This window comes from Natator depressus, chromosome 19 (assembly GCF_965152275.1).
Source record: "Natator depressus isolate rNatDep1 chromosome 19, rNatDep2.hap1, whole genome shotgun sequence".
NCBI lineage: Eukaryota > Metazoa > Chordata > Testudines > Cheloniidae > Natator > Natator depressus.
In genome coordinates this window covers 4,450,223-4,462,462 of record NC_134252.1, presented here as the reverse complement: position 1 = coordinate 4,462,462, position 12,240 = coordinate 4,450,223, and positions in this window count along the sequence as shown.

Here is a 12,240-nt window from a genome sequence, read left to right as displayed (position 1 = left end):
GCCTGAGAGCCAGATACTCAGCCATTGAAGTCATCAACCAGGATATAAAAGATCCTAGAGTGGCAACATCGACCACAATATAACAGGGGCTGGAATGTCTCTGTGAGAGGCAGAAGAATCTGGGTTTGGGACACAAGAGGTCCTGCAAGGAAACAATAAGAACAACCAGTTTTGGGGAGAAAGCTTAGGCTGATAGGCAAGCTGTATTCTGCTGATGAGTTATTATTAAAGGCAAACTCCAGGAAGGGGGTAAAGCTGGGACTGCACATAGTTAGCTCAACTCCTAGCTGTATCTACAGTAATGAGCCAGATTCTCATTTGGTGTAAACCAGGAAATCTATAGATCTATGCTGGTTTATACCAACTGAAGCTCTGTCCTAGTATGTGTATACACAATCTGTCTAGACATGGGTAACAGCTCCCCTTCCATCCAGGTCCTTTTTTGTCTGTGAAGTGGACACCTGTCCTCCAGGTATTTCTTCACACAACACACAGTGAACCCGTGGAACTCTTTGCCAGAGGATGTTGTGAAGGCCAAGACTGTAACAGGATTCAAAAAAGAACTAGATAAGTTGATGGAATATAGGTCCATCAATGCCTATTAGCCAGGATGGGCAGGGATGGTGTCTTTAGCCTCTGTCTGCCAGAAGCTGGCAATGGGCGACAGGGGATGGATCACTTGATGATTCCCTGTTCTGTTCATTCCCTCTGGGGCACCTGGCACTGGCCACTGTCGGCAGACAGGATACTGGGCTAGATGCACCTTTGGTCTGACCCAATATGGCCGTTCTTATGTAGGTATTGAATAAGGCCACCAGACAGGGAATTACTTTTAAAGTGCTGGTGCAATAAATTATCCTCTCCTGCAGAGACATTCAACATCTCTATTAGCTTGATAATTACTCGCCAAAGTTCTTGTTTTCATCGTAGCAGAAACAGTTGTTAATCACCTGCTGAGCCAGGATTGCACCTTATGCCAATCCCATATATTATTCTGAAAACTTGACACACCAGCACCAAATGCAACTTCATGCATCTATCAGCAAGTTTTATTCTTCCTGGATATAGGGCGAAAGGAGATTTTTGGAGACAAACGTAACAATGGCATAACGCTCACTTATGTGGAGGGAGGGCATCTGTTGGTGCAGAAGGAGTGTGAAAGTGGGTGTAATGCAGACCTTCTAGGAGGAACATCTGCAAGCACGGAAGTTGTGAAGGGACTGGGAGAGAAGCAGTGAGGGATTAGCAGAGAGACTGTGGTGACGGTTGTGGTGCTCAGATGCCATGGTGATGGGTGTGGTATAAGAACCAGGCTAGCTGGCTAGATAGAATTAAAGGATAAAATTGAAGTCTGGATGGATAGAGGGGGGAATTTATATACATCTATGGTAGATAGGATAGGAAATATCAAGCACATTGACGCTAAGGGGGAGGACCCTACCAAATTCGCGGTCCATTTTGGTAAATTTCCCGGTCATAGCTTTTTTTAAATCTTGAATTTCACGGTTTCAAATATTTAAATCTTAAATTTCATGGTAGCCGTGGGGGGTCCTGACCCAAAAAGAGGGTCAGGGAGGGGGGTCCAGGCTATTGTAGGAGGGTCGCGGTATTGCTACTCTTCCCTCTGCACTGCCTTCAGAGCTGGCTGGCTGGAGAGTGGTGGCTTCTGGCCAAGAACCCAACTCTGAAGGCCGTGTGGATGCCAGCAGCAGCGGAGAAGTAAGGGGGGGCAATACCATACCCTGCTGCCCTTCTGGGCTGGGTGCCTGACCAGTAGCTGCCACTCTCTGGCCGTCCAGCTCTGCAAGCAGCACAGAAATAAGGGTGGCGGTACTGCGACCCCCCCCCCTCCCCCACTACAATAGCCAGATTTCACCGGGAAGACCAGATTTCACAGTCCGTGATGTGTTATTCACGGCCAAGAATTTGGTAGGGCCCTACTAATGGGATTACTCACCTGAATAAGGGACTGTTAGACTGAGGGTTTGCGGAAGCAGGCTTAGAACAAACACCTTTTTGAATCAAACTTTAATAGTTACAATGGGAAAGTGTCAGTCTGTTTATCCATTCATCCTACTTCCAGGTGCGTGAAGGATGGAAAAACAGACAGTTATCTACTACATACTTTTATGAAAGCCTTTTACTAAAGCATAGAGTACTGAAGACTAAAGGTGTGATCCTTCAGTTCATTTATATTTGAGGCCTCTCTAGTTTGCTGATATAGATGGATAACTGAATTCTATGTAGCCATGAAACAAATTTTAAATATCTGCCCATTTGCCAACAGCATGACTGCATTGCCTTTGGACATCACACCATTATTGAAAACACACATGCCCAAGATGGTTAATCATAAAACAGCTGGTGTCTGAGCTGTTGCATTATCCCTTGATATTCTTTATTGCCAAGTATAACGTGGCAGAAGCTGGTCTGAAAGGGTTCATAAAGTTAGTGTGATAAATGAGAAGAGGAAACACGAAATCCCAGGTAACAGGGAAAGATATTTCAATTTTCATCCACTTAATATTGGTGATGTGCCTTGTACACAGACCTTCGAGTGCTGAATCCTCAACAGCTTCTTCTGGCCAGAAGGAAAATACTAGCTAAGAAAGTGACAGCTGAAACAGGAATCTCCTAAAAGAAACTAAAGGGTCAGGTATGGGAATATAGGCCCAGATGCTCAGCTGGTGTACGATCAGTGGAACTGCACTGATTTATACCATCTGAAGATCCAGCCCATCATCTTTAAAGTTCAAGTCAGTCCGTTCTTTCCAACTAATCTAAAACCTATTGCCCTGGGATCGTCCTGTAGAATTTCTCGGCAGGCCTGATATTATAATATGTTCCGGTGCTGGGATGCAGTGTGACAGGTGATACCATCTCTTGTTTAGCATGCAGATTGTATGGGTTGGTTGGGGCAAGCAAAGAAGAACAAGCAATTTTAGTGAGCGTTTAAAGCAGTTGGAAAAAATGCTGTGGGAAGGAACATGTTTTCCCTTCTCTTCCCTCTGAAAGCATGAACCCTGAGTAAATCAGGTGCTTCTGTGACTACGTGACCTGTACAGGTAGGAGAACAATTGCAGATCATTCAGCAGCAGCTGATGCTACAGTTAGTTTCTTGTGTTCCTAGCCTTTAAAAAAAGAACATGCACAACCAAAATCTCTTCTGTCCCGCCGTGAGACGTCGATTGGAGTTCCTCTAAATTGGACGCTCCCCTTCCTGCAGGCAAAATTAAAGGGCCAGGTCAGTAATCACTACAAAAATGGCCACTGTCTTATTTGCAGAATCCCCTAGTCCTCTCATTCAGAAAAAATGAGGGAGAGCCTCAGCTTAGCAACCGTTAAACGGAGGGTCTTTAGAGGAGTAGGTCAGCCTGTGCTATTAATTACTGAATGGTTTGCCCCAGATGGGGAAGCCGTCACCCCCAAACAGAAATGATCCGGGCTGCTGCTGCTAATGCTGCCCCTGTTTGTTTGTAACAGCAGCCGGCATGAAGCTGAAGGCTCCACATCTGTGTTTTTAGCTATCCATCTCGACAAGGCGGTGGATGGTCAATGCAAATAACCATATTGTCATTTATGCTAATAGGTCTCTAACGAAATGGAGCCATAAACAGTTTTGGACTTGAATTTATTTAGCATGGCATAACCTTGTCTGGGGCCAGGGAGCCTCTCCTAGAATCAACTGGATTAATATGGAGACAGTGTGGTCAGCTGGTTACAGGACACTGACCTCTGAGATTCAACAGATCTGGTTTCATTCCTGGCTCGGCCACTGGCTCGCTAGGGGACCTGAGAAAAGACGGTCACTTCTCTGTGCCTCTGTTTCACTTCCCACCCGTTGTGTGTTTGAAACGTAAGCTCTTCAGGACACGGGCTGTCTCTGAGGCCCCCGTCTACCCAGCAGCTGGGAGGGGTAATTCCCAGCTCGGGTAGATGTGCTCCTGCTAACTGCGCTCAAGCGACCATGCTAAAAACAGCCAGGGGGCCCTGCCGTCTTGGCCTAGCCTCCGAAGCACTACCCCACCCGCCCATGCTGCCGTCACCACACCGCTGTTTTCAGTGCACTAGTTCAACCAGAGCTAGTGCACCTACATCCACCCGAGCTGGGCCTTGCCCCGCCTCGCTGCAGCGTAGACACACCCGTACTTTGTGTGTGAATGATGCCTTCCCCTCCGGGGCTTCGAGGTGCATGTGTAATACAGGGCACAGTAATCATGATAAAAGAAAGGTTTTAAAAATCTTTTGGAGCCTGTAAGAAGTTTGGGTCTGGTTCAGAGGTGGGGGGTGTGGGCAGTAGCTGTTCTTATTTCAGCGGAGAGAGTTTGCCACAGGTTGAGATACAGAATTCCACCCCCCGCCCCTGCCTCTATAGGTCAAATGTACTGCTTAGAAGGGATGAAACTGGCCCTACTTCTCATTCATTTCCCCCTTGGTTAGAACCTTGCTTAAGGTGACCAAATGTCCCAATTTTGTAAGGACAGTCCTGATATTCGGGGCTTTGTCTTATATAGGCACCTATTATTCCCCACCCCTGACTTGATTTTTCACACTTGCTATCTGGTCACCCTAACTTTGCTATAGCAGATATTTGTCCAAATGCCTCCTTGGCCGTACTGCTGCTGGCACCAGGGAGGTATTTTCCTGTTTTATGGAAACAATTCCGATACATTTTTGTGCCTTCAAATATGGGGGTATAATGGTCAGGGCTAATCTTGTGATAAGCACAGCTGGGCATAGATGTGAACCTAGGCAGTGCTGCGCTCCCTCCGTTCCCATTGGGAGCGAGGCATTGGGAATCTGGAGGAGGTGTGAGAGAGAGTAATTCCTGAACAGCAGAAACGGAGGCGGATTCGACCAATCCCTTCCAACTCTTCCTCTCACCAGCAGAGGTGGGATTGGCTCTAGCTCACGTTATTCACATTGCTGTGGCATCCAGAGGTCCCAGCTGGCATGCAAGCCCCACTGTGCAAGATGCTGTACAAACACATCACGAGATACAGTCCCCATGCCAAAGAGTTTACAATCAACATACACAGATAAAGGGTGCGAGGGGAAACAGAAACACACAGAGTGGAAATGGTTTGCCTGAGGTCACCCAGGAAGTGAGGGGCAGACCTGGGAATAGACCCCTGGCTTTTGGTGCCAATCTGATGCCATCACTGTAATCAAGCCTCCAACCTCCCTGGTTCTCGCAGGTCTCCCACAGCCCCACACTGACCTCTGTCAGCTTCCTGGCAGCATGAGCTCCAAATAACCGTGTTGCTCATTTGCTTTGCCCGGGCGTGAATAGCCACTCAAAGGCCAAGGGCAAGAGCGATCCGACTCTGCTTTGTACGCCCAGGAGATGTTTTTGTTTTGCTCTAGGAATATCCAGGTAAAGAATGCAGAAGCTAATCAACTCTGAGAAGAACCAGAGAAGTTGCAGGGTCAAGTGCAACCCTGGTGCAACTCCACTGAAGTCAAAGGAGTTACCTCAGAGATGAATTTGACTGAGAATATGTATCAAACTGAGACTGCTAGGTACAGGGTAAATGGGAAGGCTTGTGGCCTTGTGGGCAGGAGCTAGGAGACCTGGGATCATCTCCAGACTCTGTGCATATATCTTCACTGCACAGCTAACCTGGGTGATCCGCTCTTAGGTCTAAATGGATTAGCCTAGCCCAGGTGTGAGCATCCCTGCAGCAAAACCCTATCCGTGCTAGTGTGTCTTCTCTGTTTCTGCACTTGTGTCTGGGGGTGTATCCCATGGTTCTTTGTGCTGTGACACTTTGACTTTCCTAGTCAGTCGTATCAATTGTGGAAGAACTTGTCTGTCTTTCAGAGGAATTGTGGGAAGGCATTGGAAGGCTAATAGCATTCAAGTGATTTTTTTTTGTTTTTGTTGCCTGCACCCTCACTGCAAAGTGGGCAGTTTCCAGCCTTAGTGAAAGCATAACGCTGACACAGGATTGGGGTTGCCCGTCCTCCAGGGTTGTCCTGGAGTCTCCCAGGAATTAAAGATCAATCTTTAATTAAAGATTGTCATGTGATTAAAACCTCCAGGAATACGTCCAACCAAAATTGGCAGCCCTAGTCAGGATTGAACCTGGGACCTCTGAAGTTTAGTGTATGTGAGCCTCTACTGCTCTTAGCTACAGCTGTAGCAGATTCATCAATGTCCAGATGGTCTAGTGCCACTATACGGGGACAGAGCACCACACCAAGCAGGCAGGGGTTATAAAAACAGAGCCTAGGCTCCAACCAATAGCTCCAGGCAAGTCATCTAGCCCAGGCTTTCTGCACCTCCATATGCAAGTCAGGGATTTTTCTGTGTGGATGATAGAGCAGTTGGGTTAAATACCTGGCTAAGAACCTGGCTCGGCTGTTTAGTGATAACACACCCCATGGATCTAAGTATCAGTAGCCCATCTGGAAAATGAGACTAATAATCATTCCTTTCTTCCACAATTCATTTGTCTGGTCTATTTAGTTTGTCAGCTGGGCAGGGCAAGGGAGGGGCTGTCTCTCTCACTATGTGTATGTACAGCACCTAGCACAATGGGGCTCTGATCTGCATTGAGACCCCTCGGCACAGTGGCAATCAAAGAATAACAAGGGGAGTGAGCAGGACACACACACTGTCGTGGGTGGACAGATGGACGGCAGAAGGTTTCTGTCTGAACTTTATTTCCTTGGGCAGTTACTTAAAATAAAAACGCAGACAGCAAGAAGAAAACAAACGCAACAACGAAGTGATTGCTGCAGGGGAAAGAAAACCTACTGAAGATGACTGATGCTGGCACAAACCAAAATAATTTCCTCTCTCCTTGACTTAATTTTCTGCAGCCTGCGTCTTGCATAATGAAGAGATTGAAGTAAACCCGAGATGATCAAGATCACCACAAGGGGCAAAATTGACGGGCTACTTCCTCCCATAGCCAGAGAACTTTTCAGACGGTCCCTGTTATGACCCGTCGTTCGGCTCTGCCAATGCGTCCTGGCGGTGGGGATCAATAGGCTTTGAATGCTGTTTGGCAGCACTTATTATGGATAACTGTCTGGTGTTGGGCCTTTTGGCTCTGCAGCAAACAAATATGGATTTGCTCACTGCACTTGGGTTAGAAAATATCTCTTTAAGGTGACTCTCCGAATAGGAGGGGGTTGTTCTGAGAAATCTGTCTCTTTGCTCCCGTGCCTGTCTACAGCGCCTCTGAGTGAGTGGAGCCGCCTTCAGCTCTCGGCTTATTAGCTCTCTTACTCATGCCTTCATGTGCCTGGGAGGACAGGTATTGCCAGATGGCCAGGACTGCAATTATATCCAAAGTGTTTTGTGGGGGGCCTGCCTCCCAAGCTTCTCCCAGCAACTGCTTTGCCTTCAGAGACCACCCCAAAATTTCCTCATGGCCGACTGTGGCTGTCTGTCATGCCCCAGCACCAAGGCAGGCTTAAAACCCAATCCTCTTTGATCCGAACCATCAATGAGAGCGCTCCTGCTGTCTGGCTCTCAGGTGTGCTGTGTGGGATCATGCCCCTCTCTCACGGCCTCTGAAAACCTGCAGCACTGTAGGTGAGATTGGCACGGATCTGGAGGTGGGGAGGTTTACACCTTCCTCTGCAGTATGGGGTGTGGATCTCCTGCTGGGATTGTCTGGGCATGTCTCCCCTGATCAATTCCCTGTCTTTGCAGGGGCCTCGGGCCCTGGTGTCCCCATGCTCTGCCTGTGGCACTCCTGAGGACTGACATGCTTTGTCTAAAGTCATCGGGCTCAATAAATGGATATTTGGTGACATTTAATGGCCTGTGATGTGCAGCAGGTCAGACTAGATGATCTAATGTTCCCCTTCTGGCGTTAAGCTCTGAAATCAATGATGGCACAGCAAAACCCTCGTCATCAGCATCGCTTGATGCCTCATCCAAAAGATGGAACTCAACAATTCTAGCTCCTGGGTTTCTCATTCCGGGGTCCTCATGAGCCCCGTGGGGAGAATGGTAAAAAAGTGTCAGTGGGTCACATCTCGAGTGGGTAGAAACTTTTTTACAAGAAACATTTTCTCAATGAAAAACAGCTGTTACATCAAAATGGCAATGTTAATTTCTGATGAAATCCTGGGGGGAGATTTCCTTAGGGAAAGCTGAACACTTTTTGGTTTTCCGCAGCTGGAAACTGCAAAATTTCCATCAGGTCAGGTGGAAAATGTCGGCAAAGCAACATATTGCCCAACCTGCGGAAATGTTTCAGCTTCCAGTTAAAAAAAAAAAAGTTCAATTTTTGGTTATTCGATAAAAAACCTCCCCCCAGAACTGTAGAAAAATACTGACAGAAATGAAAACCGTTTTGTTGTTGCCAAAAAGAAAAAAAAAAAAGTGGGAAACTTCCCACTACCACCTCTGAACCCACCCTAATCATGACCCCTCTTCCGTTCCTTATGGCGAGATGGGTGAGAGGTCCCTCGTCTTATTGCTGTTCTAATGTGAAATTACTGCATGGAAAAGGCAGAGAACCACTGCACTAGCCTAATGCAGGGACTTTGGATCAGGCTCCCAGCTGAGAAAAGACTAATAACGTTGTCTAATGCAGAATTTCTGCTCAGACCTCAGCTTGCTTGATGTCCTATCCCTCCTGGAGTGATCCAAGCAATGTTTGCTGCTGCTTCCTTATTTTGAATATTTTATTGAATCCCGCATCCCTTTTTAAAACGTTCACATTTCGCAACATGCAATCCTGCCAATCTCTAGCTACAGCTTTCAAATAAACAAACGGTAGAGAGACCATTCTGAATGCACCAGGAGAACTCATTAGCTTGAATGCCCACTCTCAGGAAAGCAGTAATGTTGCCCACGTGATTTGACTTCTTGGAAACATCAGGTTTCTTTCTTTTTATTTTTTCCCCCCTTATCACCTCCCATCCAGTAAGTAACAATTATTTACCAGATGCAGGACGTAGGGATGAATAGATTTGGTAGTTAACTTTTCTTTGGTCAGAAAATGGGACGAATTCTGACTGCCTGGGTTGGGAAAGGGGCTGTAGGGTGAAACAAGGAAGGAAACAAATGATTTTAATTTATTTTAGGAGCTGGCTGATGAGATAGCGAGGCTTATGGGGCTGAATCCTCAGTTGATGTAAACTGGCATAGCTCCATAATATTTGACACGTTTGCTTAATGCCCTTGGCGTAACTGTAGTCATTACGGCAAATGCTTAACAATGGCACTGCAAAGAGCCTGGAGACACCTAGGCTGCGAACGGTGCTGTAGAAAGAAAAGAAGACACATTGCTTTGTTCCTCACTGCCCCTAGGAACTATGCCAATATACTCCAGCTAAGGATCTGGCCTGTATTTTGGTCCTTGGCATTTGGCTATTGTCCCACTTAAATATACATTCCTTAGAGGCTGTTCCTCTGAAGGCTTTAATGTAATATACCGTGTGGAGAAATGCAGTTTTTGGAATTCTGTGCCACAAATTTGAAGGAGCATCCAGGCAGCCTAGGTCTGTGGGATCACAAGTGCTGGAGCCAGCTGCACTGAGTGTGTCTATGAGATAATAAAGACTGTCTTTATTGTCGCCTGTATTCCCGGAGGGAGAGTGTTCAGTGGTTCAAGCAGAGGAAGTCAGAGTGAGGACTCCTATCTTTTGTTTTCAGCTCTGTTCTGTAACCTTGGGCAAGTCACTTAACTGTTCCGTGCCTCAGTTTCCCTATTTGTAGGGCAGACATGATAAACACTCAGCCTGTTACTTGTATTACCTTTCATCTGACAGTCTCCAAACCTTCTATGAGTATGACCCAATGCTCTCTATTAGAGCTGGTCAAAAGTTTTCCTCTGAAGCTTTTTTGGCAAAAAATACATATTCAGATTGCCTGAAACATTTAATGAATTTGTGTCAAATTTACCAAGCTTTGTTTGGGGGCTGAGGGGAGGAACCTAAATCAAACAAAACAATAAAGAATTTTAGAAAACAATGAAATGTTCTTTTTTGATATTTTCAAAATGAAAAATTTCACTTTTTTTATTCAAAATTACTTCCCCCCCCCATTTCATTTTTTAAAACAATTAAACATTTTTTAAATAGCTCAAAAATGTTTTGTTTCAGGTTGAATGAAAAGTTTTGTTTGGGGTTAAACAAAATGTTTTGGTTCTCTGGTTTTTGTTTTTTTTAAATTTTTGTAGAACCTCCAGACAACCAAAATCCATCATTTGCACAAGCTATAATTACTCTCCTTATTTCATAAATTGGGATTTTAGGCATAGAGAACTTTAAGTGACTTGACTAGGGTTACAGTAAGTCAGTGGCAGAGCCAGAAAGAGAAGCTAGGAGTCCTGATGCACAGCTTTCACCAACAAACATTTCTTCCTATGAGCTGCCTGGCTAACATCTCCTGTTTGTTCACACAGCTGAGGATTTGGATCTGTATGTTCATAAGTGGGAGCTGATGGTGAGCATGCGATGGAGCCAGACTCCCAAAAGTACTCGGGTAGATTTTTCGAGTGCAAAGCTCTCATTTAAGTGGGTGCATAAGGGCCATTGCTCACAACCCAGCAGCTCCTGTTGTGATACAGATGGCCAGATCTGCAATAGGTCTCACATCCAGTGCCACTAGCCCTTTGGAAAAAAAACAATTCCTAGCTCTTCGATAGCATTTTTAATCAGTACATCTCAAAGCACTTTAAAAAGGAGGGCAACATCATTATCCCCATTTTACAGATGGGGAAACTGAGGCACAGAGCAGGGAAGTGACTTGCCCTCAAACACTCTGCAAGCCAGTGATAGAACCCAGGTTTCCCGAATTCTAGTCCAGTGCTCTATCCACTAAGCCATGCTTTATTTAGGTGACTGAAAAGGAGCTGAGATTTTGGAAAAATTTGTGGCCCCCTGTGGGTGCTGAGCCCTTCTGAAAATTCTAGCTAAGGGGTCAGACCCTTAGCTAACTCACTTATCTCCAGTGACTTCAAAGTCGACTGGCCATCAGTGGGAATTCTTCCTCTCTTTGTTTGATATCTTTTCAGTTGTGGCTGATGCCTAATGAGGCTCTTAATTTTGGTAAAGCACTTTGGGATCAGTGCATGAAAAATGTTGTATAAATATAAAGTATTGTTATGTTTATGAGATCTCTTGGCCTTTTGGGGAATGGGGGGTAATTTAACATGAATAATAGCTTGCAGGGCTGTCAGGCAGAACTGGCACATTACAACCTTTTAATATATTATTTGCCAGAAAAACTACAATAAATAAAAAGGTGTTTAAAAACCCACCTTCCATTTAAAAGACATACAGTCACATTTAATATCAAATGATCTCTGTTATGAATAATAGGAAAGGATAGCAGAGAACAATACAATGTGGCTTCTTTTTACAGCACCATTCCTGGTCCATCTCTCTCAAGGCAGTCTGCCAAGCAATTGTGAAGCGTTTTGAAATAATGACTACATTTACTGATAATGTAGTGACTGTTAGGCAAACGTGGCAGACGTTATGGTCCAGATGCTGCAGAGATGTAAATCAGCATATCTTCACTGAAGAGGAAGGGGGCCATGGACTGGAATAACGGGGGGAGGGAGGGCGGGGGTCTGGACTAAGGTGTGTTAGCAGAGTGGCCTGGGGGCTCCAAGACTGGAACAGCAGGGGTAGGGCCGGCAGGTGAGAATGAAGAGGCACGGGCAAAGCATTGGTGTTGGGGCCCAGGGACTGGCATAGCAGTGGGTGTTGCAGGTCTGCATTAAAACGCATAGGTAGAGCCTCTTGAGGGCAGCTAGCTTAGCATTCTCCCAGTTAGTGTTTGATCGTATGGTGCAATCCTGCAAGGTGCTGAGCTCTCCCTGAAGTCAGTGGGAACAGAGGGCACCCGCAGCATCAACCCTTTGCCTTCATGAGTGCTAGAGTCCCTGTTTAAATAACATTTAAAACAGTCTTTTGAAATGAATGCCTTCCAGTGAAAGTCTGGCTGTTAATTGTAATTTATAGTGGAAACGTTTAACAAAATCTTTGCTTTCCCAGAGTGCAATCCGTCAATTTTGAAATATACAAACAAAATAGCTTGGGGAAAATTGGAGGAAAAAAGCCCAAACCAAAACAATGACTAATGGTGCTTTACTCGGTCTTTGGATACTAGCGTGATTATTCCTCCCCCTAATGATCTAAAGATGTTTTCTCTTTGCTTAAAAAATCCCTAATGAGGGTTTTTTTTTCCAGGAACAGGGGGAACTTTGCAATGTGACAGAGATACTGATTTGTCTCTCCCTTGTATTTGTTGTACGTTGC